Below are 16,636 nucleotides of genomic sequence, written 5' to 3' on the forward strand. Positions count from 1 at the left end.
AGCAACCCATCACCTCCTTCAGGGGATACCACACCAGCACCACTGCCAGGGCTGCAAAGAAGCACAGACCCTGCCAGCCACTTCCCCTCACAGAAATGCAGCAGCCCCAAAATCTGACTCAGAAAACTTCGGTGTCTGCCAGAGTCTGTGCAGAGCCTGAAACCACAGCCTGACAGGTGCAAACCCCCAAACCTCCCCTCTAAAATCCGCTCCTCTGAGGATGCCCTCTGACTGCTGCCCTGCCAGCAGCTCATTGCTTTAGAGTCTTGTTCTAGGAAAAAAACACCTCCAGGCACGTTCACGCTCCTCAAGGGCCAGCAGCACATCTGGGCCTGCCCAGGCAATGGGAGAAACAGCTGCTCCCCACTTCCCTCCTATCCCCATGCTACAGCAGCTTCAGCAGCACAGAGACGTGGCATGGAAACAGTGCAGCTGATCTTCCTGCCTTCCCCGCAGAGGAGCTGGGGAAAGGGGCACGGAGGGCAGCCCCAGGCAGCGGGAGGCCCTTTCAGGTGCTCCCAGGAACTTTGTGCCCCAAAATGGGTCAGGCTTAGCACCGGGCCCCTTCGCTGCCTGTGCAGGGCACACGGTGTTCCGAGCTTATGAAACACACTGTCTCCGGCAGGAAAACATCCCTTCCAGCCAGGCAGGAGCACCAGGGGACAGCAGATAAGCAGCGACAAAGAGCCTGCCCATCACCCCAAAAGCTGTGCCGGGCTGGGCTGGGCATTCAGAGGAGGTACCTGACTAGGAAATAGAGGCCAGCACCCTCCGTGAGGAATCGGGATACCCAAAATATCTGTGAGAGGAGGAAAGGGGGGGAGGGTGTGTGGAAGCCCCCCACTGCATGCCCCACTCCCAGTAACATGATGTCCACTCCTGCCCTGCTGGAAGCTGCATCCCCGAGGGGACCCAGGCCAGGGCCGCAGAGCCCAGCCGTGCTGCTGGCCAAGCCAGCCTGCTGCTCCGCTGCAGCAGCGTCAGCCTGCCTGCCCCTTCTCCGGAGAAACAGGGCAGGCGGGGGGGAGGGGGAAATGCCACAGGGAGAAGAGCAGACAGGTGGGTGCCAAGGGAGGGATGGGAAAGGAGAGGAACGCACTAGGGATTGTGAGCAGGGGACCCGCAGCGCTTCCCCCTGCTGCTCTGCAAGCAACCCCTCCCTGCACACGTATGCAGAGCTGCAAGGAAAGGGGGTTGGAGGGGATGCAGCAGCTCTCCGTTATGGGGGGGGGGGGGGGGGGGGGAGCTGATAAAAGCCTAGATTTTGCTCACAGCGTAGCAGAAACCCCTGCCTTTCCCCTCCCTCGCACCTCTGGGGAACAAGCAATGAGCAGGAGGGAGGGATGGAGAGAGGTGCACGGACATAGGTGCCGAGGTTGGCTTACCTCGCGGTGCCTGTGCTGGGGGTGCCCGCGGGTGCGGGAGGTATATCCAGGGCTTTGCTCTCCTTGCTGAGCGCTGGGAAAGGCCTCTCTTCAGTCACATCAAGGAGTGGCCTGTGAGTAGGTGCTCCAGCTCACCGTTCGATCGAAGCTGCCATGGATTCATTGTGAGCGACTTTGCCTTCTGTGAGGAGGAAAGGGGAGGGCAAAAAAAAAAAAAAAAAAGGAAAAAAAACCACCAGCTTAAGACTTGGAGGGTAGATTCACTTCTTTCTTAGGTTTCCAATGGCAACTGAATATACCACAGATGAAGATCCAGGGTGTGTGTGTGAATGTGTGTGTGTGGGAGGGACGGAGAGATGCACAGCTGCTGAGTCCACAGGCAGTGTGGGGTGTGAGCTAGTCAGGGCTTATCGGCGATTATGGGAACAGACAACTGGACACGGGCATCAGAGCAGACAGACGGACGGATGGAAAGAGACTTAAAGGATGGAAAGAGGATGGCCTGTATGCTAAGAGCCTAGCTGTACCACTGCACACAGAAAGGAGACAGCACCTGGCCCAGTGCAGGGCAAGGTGCTGACAGAGCCGCGCTGTGAGAAGGTGAAGTGTGCCTACACACACGGCCGCACGCATACAGACATGCTGCCTCCCAGCCCTGCTCACATCACCCAGGCACACCCCCCTGCAAGAATGCTGTACACACACACATGCACACACACACCCCTGGCCTCTTCATACCCTCACGTGCATGCCCTTGCATACATCCCCTAAAAATTCAGAGTCCTTCCAAAGGATGAAGTGCTTCCCTTCATCACATACATCCTGCACCCATGAGGCTGCACAGCTGTATTAACATGCATACAAGATATTTCAGACAACCATCACACAACCACATCAACTCCACCCAGCCTGTTCCACCACTCGTAAGTACACAGCCAAAATGTCTATATACAGCACAGTGAATACTGACCACTGCACAAATGCATGCTGAATATCTGAACGTATCTACCACACACAAACTCCTGACTAGTTATAAGAACTGTCACTGCACAAATGCACATAATTTAATAAGCCTACCTCCATATCAAAGACCAGAAAAAGTGCCACATACACACACACACGCCTGTATCAGTGCAAACAGCACACCAGCATATCATAAAGCAGAGATCTATAAGAAAACAAAAGCATATAAAACATCCTCATGCACTTAGGAACATAAGTCAAGCAAGCACCACTGGCTGCATATCACAGATAAATATACTATACTTACAAATTGCCTGCAGCATACAAACTGATCACATCAGATACTGTTACCTACCTAACTCAGCCCACACAGAGGCATACCATCCTTCTGGATCCTAAACGCTAGCCCCAGCATCATCAAATACCAGCCATATTCTGTCACATGGAAAACACAAAACTCATCAGCATCCAACACAGGCAGACAAACAAACTACACATGAAATGCAGGCAGCCAGCATCACTCACAGAAAAAAATGCCGCTCTGGAAAGTTATGAAGGTGGAACTCACTTTGGAGGCAGCTGTATTATTCTGTGCAACTACACGGGGGCACACACACACACACACACCTACCACCGCCACACCAGTGCTGCTTAAACTGCCTCCATCTCTGAGATCTTCCCTTTTTTTTTGCACTTTCTCTAGTTCTGCCCATTCTACCATCTTCCAGCAAAGCCCGTATATCTGTCTGCAGACACGTATTGCAGCTTCTGAGGGCAAAGTCTCCAGAGCAGAAAGCCTGTAAAAGCATCCACACTCGTCCCTTCCCCTTTCCTCCTTTCTTCTGGTATTAGATGTGCATAATTTGCATGCAACAAAGAGTGCAAGGTCCCACCAGCCCCAAGTGCTCTGGAATTGGCTGATAGGGGCATCAGGGGATGTGACTGCAAAACCTAAGCAAAGTGCATAAACCCTCAGGAAGCAGAGATTTGGGCAGGAAGGTACCAGCTTCCCCAGGCCCCAGGAGAGACAAGATGTAAGAGGTGGGTAAGAAGGGGTGAAAGAAAGAGAGGAAATCGGCCCGGCACCAGGGACGTCACAGTGAGCCCTGTGCCAGACTTGTTTAACAAGCTCTGTAGTGTCACAGCATGATACTGCTAGCAGACGACAGAGAGTGATCAGGGTTCGGCATCAGGGCAGGCACATGTACCTTCGTGCCCCAGAGAAATGGGAGAGGCATGGATGGGAAAGCAAGGGGTTTCCAGGGGGGAGGAGCAGCTGGGTGTTGGTGCAACAGCAGGCACTTGGTGCAGGGGTCTGTACTGGAACCGCTGGAGCAGTGGGTACTGGCACAGGTACAAAAAGAGCCCACAGACACAAAGGGGCTGGCATGGGGGTGACTTGGGCACAGGGAGCGCTGGAGTTGCGGTCAGGTCTAGCCCCAGCCGCACAGAGGGAAAACAGAGGGAGTCCCGCAAGCTCTTGTCCTGTGCTTTTGGATGGCCACGGGCTTCAAGCACGTACAGCCACACCTCAGTGTTAAGTCATGTACAAGTGAAACGTACGTTGCAATAGCCTCATCCAGGAGCTCCCTGCCCTCCCACACATTGCCTGCCCCAGCACCCGGCTTCCACAGCTCTTCACCAAACACCCCCCAACCCCCTTCCTAGTTCATGCAAGTACACCTTCCCCACCGTTACTCAGGCACACAGACTTTCCACTCCCCAAAGCCACCTACTCCACACCTTCCTCCCAAGTACTCCCACTCCCCACACATGGACCACACACATTTGTGTGGCAGTACAAGAGGAGCCAGGAGAAACATGTGGGGAAGCTCCCCCTGCCACCATCTCAACCCCTCCAAACTACCCCCTCTTCCTCTCTCCCTCCACCACCACCATCACCACCATTCACTTTTCAGAAGTACTTTAAAGAGCAAAAATTTCCTCTCTCTCAGCTAAACTTCCCCATGCACCCAGGCAATTTCAGCTTGCTAGGAACATCTGTTCCTTGGCACTATGCTCAATTGTACCTGCATGCCTCTTCCCACAAACATCCATTTTGCATTACAGGAGATGAATAATGCAGGCTGAGAGGGGACAAGTGAGAGAGTCTTTTGGACCTCGGCAGCATTTGTACAGAGCAGAGTGGAGGTGCGGTTGCCTCATTTGGTCAAAGCTAACAGATGCTGCTGAACCTGGAAAAGCCACCATGGACTGAAGTGCTAAGTGGGTTAAAATACGGTCATAAGGGCAATTTAAAGAGGCTTTTGGATTCAGGATTTCTAATAGGTGCTGAGAAGTAACACGGAGGTGTCGTGTGTGGATAGGCAAGGAGAATCTTCATCTCTGACACACTTAGCACTGAGCTAAGCAGCTGAAGAGAGCCACTAGTGGAAAAGGGACCCATCATCCTACACTGAACTCCAGACTATCTCCCCCTGTGCTTTAGGGGAATGGGACTGGCTAAACAAAGCAAAAGGGAGCGAGAAAGCAAGGCAAACAGGAGCCAAGGGGAATGTGTAAGCATGTTTACATGTGTATATTGGTGCAATGTTCACCCCGTTCATCACAAAGTGATGCATTTGGCCTCACCTTCACCTGCCAGTTTTGTGCTGGCAAGCAAGGACACCTGGAAGACGCAAAAACACATGTGTCTCTCAGTGTTGCCACAAGTGAGTCCCTCTGCATAGGATAATGCTGAAAGGGGGCAACATGGACAATGTGTGTCATGTGTGCACATGAGTGTGCAGGAATGTGTGGCATCTGGTGAGCATCTGTGTGTTGCTGTTGTGTATGTCTGCTGTGGGTAGAGGACTCCCAGTATCAATGTAGGAAATGTGTATGTTACATCTGTGCATCCAAGTGCTGTACTATAGGGTGAACAGTGCATATGTGTACAAATCTGTTCTTTGCTGAAAACAACAGTGCATTTGTGAGGTGTCATAGGGAGCAATGTGTCCTCTGTGAGTTGTCTTGTTGCTTGTGTGGCAGCATTTACGCCTCTGTGTGACACCAGTGTGTTACTGCACACCTGCAGCGTGAGCATCCTTGTGAAAGCAATGCTATGAGTACAGCACAAAACTGTGGTGCTGCGTGTGCCCCTGGGTGCATACAGGTTTGCAGGGACAGGATCCCAACCTGAGTGGAACAGTCTGTCTGGCTCCTGCACTGCCTCTCCTCCTGGTCTCTGCTTTTCCTTTCTCACCTTCCCTCAGTTTCCCTCGCTACTGGCAGCAGCATACTCTGCCCTGGGAACCAACTCCCACACACCACCACACAGCAAGGGAACTCCTTTCCTTGCAGTTCCCTGGTATCATCCCATACCAAGAGCCAGAAAGTGAAAAAAAACCTCACTGGACAACCTGAACTGGATCTATTACCATTCCATGTCCTTGTCACCCATTTCCAAACCCCAGGAACTGCATCACAAACCCACAAAATTTCACCCAAATCCACAAATCTCAACCCCAAACTACAAACCAGATTCATGGCTCACATCCATGCTGTGGACCATCTAAAGCTGACACAGCTCAGGTAAGGCAGCTCAAGGTAACAGAGTTAGGAGACCGGAGACGGCTGTCCCTATAGCCGGGGATATACAGAGGCTCCTGCAGCTACAGTGATACCTGTCTGACTTTCAGTTCCCCGGCCAGAATCACCTACAGCTGGGTTTGGTGTAAGAAACCTTTTGCACAGCTTGAAGTTAGCACAGCTAAAACTCACACTTCTGGAGCCAAAGCAACACAACTTAGCTGCCCTGTCATTGCTCCCACATCAGAAGGCTAAACTTCAGGCCAGATCCCATACGTACTGAGTAACCTTCAGGCTCAGATCCAAAGCACAGAGCCTGCCCAGTTGGAGCATCTTCTGGGGCAGTGGGACTTGAGCAAGACAAAACCCCAAAACCATTTCTTTATTTCTTTAACCAATTCTGCAGATCACTACCTTCCTCCCAGACACCCTACCCTTTCTGGGGCTGATCTAAATTACTCAACTCCCCAGACTGAAATGCAAACAACTGCCCTCCATTTCAGGCTTTGCTTTTGCCCTGTATCCCACTCCGCACCTATTCCCTCTGGAGAGCAAAACTAGCACACAGGAACCTGATGTGAAAATATGCAGACATTCCCTGGAAGGCTTCACAGGCTCCCAGCAAGACCCAGTTTCATACAGACCAGCATCATACAGTTTTGCCTTGAAAAAGCAGCCTAACACTTGAGCTTCATCTGTTTTGCCTCAACTGCAGTACTGAATCCCTGATATCCCCAAACGTTACCCAGCCCTATACACTGAAAGCCTACCTTCTAAGCTCAATTTTGTCCCCTTTAACTTATCCCTAGGTTTCTTCTGAACAGAGACCCAGCCTTTCACCTTGTTGCTCACCAGCAAGGCAGTGCACTCTTTACACATAGAGTGTGTAAAGTGCTAGATCCCTTCCCCGACATTTTCCCCACACCGTACAACAAAACAGGCTGGGCAAGTCCAGTGCTCTGATCTGCAAGGCGGCAGCAGCCACAACCCACGGTGCAGGTCTCCAGGAGCCAGGCCAGGATCTTCCCAGGTTTTTTTTCCCTAGGGAGGAGCCCTGCTCATGGCTAAAGCAGTTTGGGTGACCTTTTCACTGCTGGCAATCACAACCAGGGGAAATAGCCCTTTCTGTTAATATTTAAAGGCTCACCACAAAGAGCCTCAGCACCTGTTCGGGGCTCTCCCCTGTGCAGCACCACCAGCATCACTACTTCACTCACCCCAATTCTTCCCTCGCCTCGAGTTCTTTCCCTTCAGCCCTGCACCCTTCTCTTTCCTTCTCGGCTTCACCAGCAGCTCCTGCTGATGCCTCCCCCGTGTCCTGCCCTGCAGCCTCACCAGCTTTCCTGGCTCCGCTGGACATGCGGAGAGCTGGACATGCAGAGAGCGAGCCCCTGATTAGCATTCAAGCTAGATTCTCATTAGGCAGAAATTCCCCTCCAGGAGATCCATTAACAGTCCATAAGGTTAACTTAATCCAGCCAGTCTTGTGTGGTCTCTGCCCAAATTCCCTGTTACATTAACAATCTTGAGCCTTAATTAGCATGTGAGGCAGAGGTAGCATTATTAATGGAGATAATATGGAACATTAAGAATAAACAGGCCAGGCTGTCTCCCCCACCATGCATGCAAATCCTCTTCTGTTAGGAACCGGCATGAGCTTCCCCCACGGGCAGCACATGCTGAGGGGCTGGGGTGCCCCAGACTGAAGATGAGCCCTGGGGTGTACATTCAGGTTGGTTCAGGAGGATGGTGCCAGAGAGACCCTTCATCTGTTCAGGAGAAGAAAGGCTGCTAATGAAAAGATGATGGTATGGCAAGTTCTGCGAGGGAAATCTTTGCACTGGGGGAGGAGTGTCATGTCCCTGGTTAATCCAGCCACACCATCTTTCTGGGAGGCTTGGGAAAGCAAGGTCACGGTTGTGTGACTTTCTGTTCCCTCAACAGCTCGATGCATGGTGCCATATGTGTGCACATACACATGATGGGTGTATGCCTGTGAACACCATGTGCAAGGATGGGGTGTCTGCCTGATGTGGAAGAGGCTGTAGTAGCCTGATGCAGCTGAGGAAGATGCTCTTCATGAGTGTCCTTTCTGACCACTGAGCACACCAGTAGACTGAGAACACAGTACGGGACAGAGGGGGTTCAGGTGAGGGAGGGAAGCAGTCACTTGCAGAGAACAAATGGACTGGGGCTTCTGCTCGGTGCAGATTCACTGTGTGGTGGGGAAGGGATGGGTCCCTCTTGGGACAGGACAGTCTGGTGGCTGGGTGCACAGGTGGCTGGTCAAATCAGCTTGGTCAGCCTGATGCAGACCCTCTCCCACCCCACGCAGAGCCAACCATGCCCCAGGAGGAGACACCCCAGGTGAGAGGAGGGGAGAAAGAACTGATGCCGCCAGCAGCAGCGAGGTGCTGGGGCAGCAAAGGCTGCAGCCTGGTCGGGGCTACACAGTGTGCCAGCCAGGCTGTGCGAGGAGAGCTTGTGTGCGGCCAGCTGCCCCTCTGTCACCCCGCAAGCCTGACACTTTCTTCTAAAACATACACTTGCAAAAGCATAAGACAAAACAGGGAAGGAGGGAAGCAGAAGCCAAGCCGAGGAAGCAGAGTCTAACGACAGCACCTCTGGACTGCTAATTCACACCTCTGGCAGCACCCAGCAGGCTGGGGAGGGAGTGGGAAGCTTGCCACAGGGACCTGCGACGGCAGGGAATGGTGTCCTGGCTTGCTCCTGAGGCCTGACCCATGCTGTTCCAGCTGTACATAGCTCTGTTGTGGTCAGTATGTCCCTCTAGGCTTTGCAGAGCGGCTTGCGCTGAGGCAACGATCCTTGAAGCACAGAACGACATCCCCTGTGCCTTGGCCCTAACGCACCCAGCCAGCGCTAAGTAGCCTTGCTTAGCAAAGAACAGTGCTGCAGGCTGAGACTGCTCTCTCCCAGGGCAGCGTCAGGACTGTGCTCAGCATCAGCCCAGCTGCTCTCACGTGCCCAGAGGCACCGTGGGCAGCAGGCAACAACAGAGGCCCTGAGCAGAGCCCAGCTCTCCCTCTTCCCAGCACAGCAATCTCCCACTCCCCCAGGCCCACCAGCCAGCCCCTGCCAAATCCATTTGTCCAATCTTGCACTTTCTACTAATCCTGTGGAGCCATCCTTTAAGTTGCTCTGAGGCAGAGATAGAAAATACAACCGATGCTTTAAGGAGCTTCTCCTGACCTTGCTCAATTCAAGATAAAGGGCTTTGATTTAAAATATTACAGTGGGGGTCTGTCACTGATCCATTGCATGGATTAAAGGAAAACAAATATACACAGGATGCAGCTGGTGTTAGGTAAGCAGACAGGGAAGGGAAGAAAGGTTACAACCAGCATGGGGGAGGAGACAGAAGAAAGGAAAGGACAGAAGGTGAGAGGGAAGGCAGAAAAAATGCTTTCTCCTTGGCCATCTCCACACTTGACTACTGGAAGAAGAGCTTTATACACACATGGTGTGATACAACACATCCCACGACCTTCCTTGGTTTGTAAGGAAGAGCGAGGCAGCTGCACTGTCCCGTGGTGTGACCAGGCTGGGAACAGGCTGCTGGAACTGAAGAACAGCTCCTTGCCCCATGAGAGGTACCCAGTGGGGAGCACAGACTGAAATCTTGAGGCGTAAATGGCTGCTACAGAGATCTTGCCACCACTGTCTCTCCTTCTGATGCTGTTCAGGCCTTTCTGCCTTCACCCCTTGACTCTTCCTTCACACCTAACATCTCCCTTCATCTCCTCCCCTTGCTGACAGTACTGTCCCTCACTGCCACTGCTGCCTGTCCTGGTCCAGCTCACATCTGATAGCATGTAAAACTTTCCATCACTTACCTCAGTCCCCTACAGCCCTTAATTCAAAGGTTACTCAGAACAGTTTTTCCCTGTAGGAAATATAACAAGGGCTACTGAAGGCACCTTCTTCTTTCCCTGTGCCCTCCAGTACCACAAGGTTGTTGCACCCCACCAGAGCCTTTTTCTTCCTGGCATGAGCCTGTTTCCTCCCTCTGAACCTATTCTGTTTGAAGACCACTCACAAGATGGCTGATGTTTCTTTTTCAATAATCTTTTCTCCATCACTTTGCTGAGGGTCTCAGCTGGCCACAAAATATGTGAAAACTTTATTTTCAGCAAGAATTTTGTTGATGAATCTCTCAGTCTGCCATAGAAAAACCTAGTTCTGATCTGGGAGCTGACTCTTGGGTATCTCTTTCAAGTGGGTCAAGACATCCCTGTGCTGTGCTTAGACCTGAGAGCCTCCTCATAGGCAGCCTGTGTTCTCTTACCTTCTCCTCTACTGCCCATCACAACGGTAGAATATCCAAGCCATATTTTCCCAAGACCTTCATGTCTACAGACTGACCCACCATCAATCTGCTTATCTGAGTCAGACCTCCAATCAGATCTCAATCACCTCTGGCCTTTCAATTCCCTCACTCCCTCTGTATTGACCAGTCCCAATTCCTGCCTGTGCTGACCACCACTACCCACGCTCAGAGAAGCTATCCCCACATCCTGAGGTCTGCTTCAAAGTTCCCCTTTCTATCTTTTCAAGCCTCCTAGGATCCTGCTCAGTCCTGTCTTGATGGCCAAGGGCACCCTCAACTGGTTTCAGAGGTTTTGCCCAGCTTCTTCGCCTCCTTCTACACCATATCCCTGCAGCTGACACAAAAGCCTTCACCTGTGTGTGACCTGGCACAGCTCATCTCTGCGATGTCATTTCCCACTTAGCAATGCCCCATGTCCCTCTGTCACTACAAAGCTGCACTGCTGTAGCCAGGAAAGAGGCAACTGATGGATGCAGAAAAATGAAAGGTGAAGGCTATTGGAAAAGAGACAATAGAGACCATAAAATTAGACAGGTCTATAAAACCATGGATGACACAGGAAGGGTAGAGGGGACAGGTGTTAACTGTCTCTTCCCACCCAAGAATCAAGGGTCAGGAAATTAAACCAGAAAGTAACAGATTCAAGACAAATGACAGGAGGCCTTGCATTGCATGCTGCATGTTTAGGCTGCAGAACTTCCTACTCTGAGATTTTGTGAATGCCAAAACTTTACTTCAAAAATTGGCTAGACAAATTCAGGGAAGAAACAAATCCATAGAGACCTATGTAAGTATACAACAGATCTTCTAGCTCAAGGTCACTCAGCCACACGTCACATCTACAATGGGACGAATAAGCTAAGAGCGTTGAGAAGCACCCCTATGCAGCTTTCCTGTCTTTATGCTCTTCCTTCTTTCAGCCATTGTTGGAAATACTGGACTGGAAGGATCTTGGACCTGGCTCAGTAGGGTCCATCTTATATTCCTATGGCTTTCTATAGCCAGGCTGACCTAGAAGTCATGAGCAAATAGTGACTGTGAGTAACAATATCACTTCAGTGCATTAGGTCATATTGAAGATGGATGGACAAGGAAGCAAACAGAGCCCATTCCAAGAACAATTTTTTTTTCCCTCTGCCCTAAAGCTAGAAGGAGGTCTGAGGTTATTTCGATCAGTCATCTCAGTATAGATCCTTGCTGGGCACAACGTCTGTGCTTGAGTGCTAGCCCCCTCGATACCTTGTTCCACACTTTTTAAGACCAAATCCTCTTTTCCTGTTGATAAACACAGAGCCCTTTCAGCAGACCATCTGTAACAGGCCCAGCCCCCTTGATTTCCCTTCCATTTCCCTGACCTGTCTATCACACTATTCATGGCAGCCTCTTCACACTAATCCTTTTATTATGATCTGACTCAATTTTCCTGGCCTGTGACTGCAATGGGGGAAAAAAGGAGGGGTATTAATCCTTCTGACCTTGTTGTCCCGATTCTGGACCATCTGTGACTAGGAAGTCAGAGGAGGGAAGTCAGATCCTCCTGACCCCACATTCCCCATGCCAAGCCATCTTTGTCTGGAAAGAGGGAACCACTCACTTTGGCAGGTTCAGCCTGTAGCCTCCCAGAAAGCTGTTGTGGCAAAGCCCCTTTTCACCTACAGGCACTTCCTACAGGATTGCTTCTCCAGCCAGAGAGGATGGAGAGATGGAACCAATAATGTCCTGCACCTCCATCAGGCTGTTTGCTCATTCACCCTGTACCACCTCTCTGCTCCCTCAGCAACAGTGTCTGCAGGTTCTCCCCAGCCGTGAGACAGGGAATCAATAAAACATGAAAGACAATCAAACGTGTCTCCCAAGTTTTCCTGGCAATGCTGCATATGCAGAAGAGGTCTTGCAGATCACTCCACCTCCACCAGTGGCTGAGTCTAGCTTGTGCTCTCCACCCCTTTTCACTACCATGTGTTTCCTTGCTGTAAGCGGTTGCATCTCCATAAACCTGCCAGACTATTTCATAGCTGGTATGATCACTCACACCAGGAAGCTTGACTGTATCCTCAGAGCCAGTCAAATGTTATTGTCTTTGCTCAGCCTCATCCCATACCTCTGACTTTGCCCATCTTTCACCACCTTAAATAATCTCCTTTCGTCAGTGTTTACAGTCCCCAAATACTGGTAAATTGTTATCGTATCATCATTTAGTCAAGCTCTACATATTTAGTTCTTTTAAGTTCCCCTCTCAAATGGGTCCCTCCAGCCCTTTCATAATTTTTGTTGCTCTTCTCTGAATTCCCTCCAATTTATCACCTTCCTTCAGCTAGCGTAGCACCCAGGTTTGAGTGCCAGGTTTTCCAGACTGGTCTCACTAAAGCCTTGGAAATAACATGAATCAGGCCTCCCTTGTGCTTCAAGATTTGATGTTTCTGAGTGTACTTGAGTACACAGATGTCAGGAAAGCTAACTCAATTCATACATGTGGCACCAATACAACCCAAGACACTCAACACACAGAACCTCTCCCCAGGGAGAAGCAGCAGCAGGTTCATGAGTGGTGAGCACTCCTGAGGTGACTGCAGATGGGAAGGAATGGCCCCAGCACATCAGCTGGGTCAGCAGAGGATGGATGAGCCTCACCATCAACAGCAGGACAGACTCTTCTACTGGGTTTTGATCCTGCACCTATCTCCATGGCAACTGGTGCTATGCTGTAAGGTACCATGTAGCCACTGTGTCTACCCAAACCAGGGTTGCATGGGAAAGACTCCCAGCAAGAGGCAACATCTAGGGACCCAACCCTTCAAGTCATTCACACCAACCTGGCTCCTAGCAGCTTGTTTCCCACCCCTTAGAATGCTGTGGGAAGAGTGATAACTGCCCTTCTCTCCTTCTGTACCTCAGTTGGTCAGCTGGAACTGGCTGACCTCTTGGCTTACGACTGTTGAGCAAATGAGGTCATTTCTCCTCGGTGACAGAAAATTATTTGGTCAGTCCTCTCCATGTGAAAAGCAGTTCATCTCAGGCAATGGCTAAGGTACCCCTGAGCTCCCAGGAGACCCAAAGAACTGCTATAAGCCTTTTAAAAGGAGGTCAGGGAACGGCAAAGCAAGCCACAAAACTAACACAGGCCGGGGAGCACAGGAAAGCCAGGACACAAATGCAGCTCTAATAAAGTGAAGCTGTACTGCTGCCAGACCATCTCGCCACTGAAGCACATGCAGCAGCAGTCCCACAGCCATTGTCACCTCCAAAGTGCCAAGCTTAATTCATCTGGGACCTTAAAGACAGCCTTCACCTGGTTCACAGCTGCAGGAAACTGAGAGAAAGGGCTGGAGGTGGGTCACAGAACTTCGGTCTGCTCCCTGAGCTTTGCAGTCTCCCCTTCCAGCTCAAAAAGAGGACTTCATCTCCTCTGGCATGGGAGGTGGCTCCCGTGCGTTCAGCCTGCCTCCCTTCAGTGGCTCAACTCTTATGTCCTCCCTCACCCCTTTTCCCACATGGAAACACATAAGACACAGCTCTGCCCCTGCAGAACCCCAAAGAGAGCTCAAACACCCACTGCCACTCAGCATCAGGTCCCACCTGGACAAACCCCACCAGCAGAACCCACAGTCCTATCTGGGAAGCTCCAGCTTTCCCCATACCTGCTGGCAGCCTGGGATCCCTCACTGTTCAGGACAGCTCTGGGCCTCTGTGGAGGAGAAAAGCAAAAGCCCCTCTGTTCCCGGGAAAGGCAATTTTCCTGGAGCATATTTGCTTAGCGCTGAAGCTGCTCCTGTCCTGCTCTAGTGCCAGGGCATGGGTGAGGGCTGCAAGTGTGTTTGGGGGACGTTTCATCCCATTCCCAGAGCAGGGTGCCTCTCATCAGCTCACAAGAGCATGGGGACAGAGGTGTTCCTTCCGCGTCCTCTGCCCTTCCTTACACTAACAGAAGAAACAACTTAGCCGAGGCTGACACAGGGGACCAAGGGAAAAACCACAGTATTTGGGATGAGGGAGGGAGCAGCCGGACCTCTCTCTCTCTCTCTCAACGAATGTGCTGATATTTTCTGACACAGCTGCTGACAGCACTGGGAGGTTACAACAGGCCCTGATGTGACCACTAGCTTTTTTCCCAGGTGAGCAGTGCTCTCTACTGCTCTTTAACAGGGTCAGGTAAGCCAGCTGCACTCTGCCTGGAGCTGCATCTGACTTCTGGCATGACCCAGGTAGGAACAAACATCACAGGCACCATCACAGCTATGCTTCCCTCTCTCCTGCCTTCCCCCTCTGCCTGTGATTTTTACCTTTTCTATTTTAACCGCAAGCTGCCCCCCAGCAAAAACTACACCTCCATTCGCCCCCCTTTCCCAAACGCCCTCTCTACCCTCCAAGCGGCTTCTGCTCCACAGCTTAGCTTTGCACTGGCGCAGCGGATCAGACAGCGTATTCCCAAATACCCACTTTGCCTGGAGCTGGGTGAAGAGAGGGAAAGGCCACGCATCCACAGTTCTTCCCTTGGTGTCGTAGTTTTTGCCGGCGGAAGAGCAATGAAGGCAGCTTGCTTCGTACCAGCAAATCTGCATGTTTGTGGGTTGGATGCCCTGAAAGCCAACCAGTTCCCAAAGGAAAATAATGGGGTGAGGAGGATGGCAGGTGGGGAAGGGGCTGGGTGCGGGGGAAAGGTTTTTAGGCTGGGAAATTGGTGGGATTCAAGTGGCTGTTTCTCACCCCTGGCACCGCATCGGCACCCCTCCACTCCCTGCAGCTTCCTCACTGCTGCTGGTACTGTCTGCACAGAGGGGGGAGGCAAGAGGGGGGCTGTATTTAAATATATTAATAATGCATGCTCCATGCAAATGAAGCTTCCTTTGAATATTACATTAGTGATGCTATCAGGCTGCGCTTCCCGGGACCCAGAAGTGATGGTGTGTGTGGGAACTGGAGGGGGGGGGGGGGGGGGGGGAGGGGGGAGCAGGGATGCAGGCCACCAGAAATTCCCCCGTACCCTGGCACAGCCCCCTTTCTCCCCCTGCACCCCAGCTCCCCCACACCACACACACTCCCACTCCCTCCCACCTCCCAGTGCATGACAAATTCCTTGGCTCACAGCATGCAATGCAGCCAGGTTCCCCAGTCCCCTAGGCCCTCTCCAGGGACATGGACCCCCCATCTCCTCCCCACTCCCTACATAATATTTGTCCCCCTCCCCCCAGTCTCAGCCATCATCTCCCAGCTCCATAGCTGGGTTTATAGCTCCCTACCTCCAGGGTGGGGAGAAAGGTTGTGCTCTCCAGCCTTTAGGGGAAAGAAGGGGGAACAGCTCCTAAGTCTGGCCTGCATATACGCACCCACTGTGTGTGCACACACCGGACCCCAGCAGCGGACGCTTGCACAATCCCAGAGTGGGTGCCAATGGACCGTGGGCTGTGCACGGCTGCAAGAGGCACACACCCGCAGCGCACGAGCGATGCTCTCCTCCCCATCACCAGCACCTCCTTCCCTCGGTGCTTGCAAGGATGTTTGCAAGCATATTGTTTGTGCACAGCCACCCCCACCTCCGTACACATACACACATGCAATACACACACATGTGCTCACATTCATGCACACAGAGGTAGGGGGGAGCCACACCAGCAGACATATGAGACGGCATTGCAAACAGCAGCTCCCAAATGCGCTGCCTGCTGCAGCATTAGCAGATTCATGCTGCCTTTCCCCAGCCAAATCCAGGCTCTGGAATGGGAACAGCAGCAGCTGTGCACTCCTGCCTGTCCTGGGATGAGAATAGGATGCGTCTGTTCATGTCTTTCCCCCACCCCCATGCCTCCTCCTTCCCCCTCCTCTTGCTCCCATTCATTCATTCAGCTTCTCCTCCCCCCATCCTATGCCCCAAAGCAGGAGGATCCTTATGCATAAATATGTGGGCATGCTTTCTCTGGTGGAATAAATGGGCACGCAGACACCCTGCAAGCAATGCATATACACTTACGTATGCATTCAAGTAGCTGTCCTGGGCCCCTACATAAATATCCAGCCACCACCACCACATGCACACTCACACACCCGACAGACACCACGCAATGACTTTTCTGCATCCAGTCAGCCTCTCAGCACAGCAGTGTAAAAGCAGAGCAGAGATTTACTCACTCCCCTGCATCCAAACCAGGCGAATGTTCACACACCACACACACACCAGACACACACACACATCACTGTCTGCAAAGGCTCCCCGACAAAGTTTGCAAAGAGGCAGGAAGCAGGGGGCTGTGGGATGAGGCTGTCTCCTTCTCCCTCCCATAAGTACAGGCAATATACATATATGTCTGTGTATCTATAGCTCTATATACACATGCACATATGGGGGGGGCGGAATATACATATAGCTATACCTATACACACGTATGTATACACACACAAAGACACACACATA

At 51.8% G+C, this 16,636-nt stretch overlaps 1 protein-coding gene across 7 annotated transcripts in view; it reads right to left on the reverse strand.

The window, feature by feature from the left end:
* Positions 1-16,636, reverse strand: part of ELFN2 (extracellular leucine rich repeat and fibronectin type III domain containing 2) — an 89,835-nt gene that overhangs the window by 62,544 nt on the left and 10,655 nt on the right. For 6 of the 7 annotated variants that reach the window (XM_080392965.1, XM_080392962.1, XM_080392967.1 and 3 more), the window contains one exon: positions 1,386-1,566. The gene's annotated coding sequence lies outside the window, so the exon portion shown is untranslated. Of the gene's footprint in view, positions 1-1,385; positions 1,567-13,120; positions 16,633-16,636 lie in introns of those variants that run through there. The other variant, XM_080392966.1, reaches the window with a different exon arrangement.

The sequence above is a fragment of the Falco punctatus genome (genome assembly GCF_963210335.1).
Source record: "Falco punctatus genome assembly, chromosome: 6".
NCBI classification, from domain to species: domain Eukaryota; kingdom Metazoa; phylum Chordata; class Aves; order Falconiformes; family Falconidae; genus Falco; species Falco punctatus.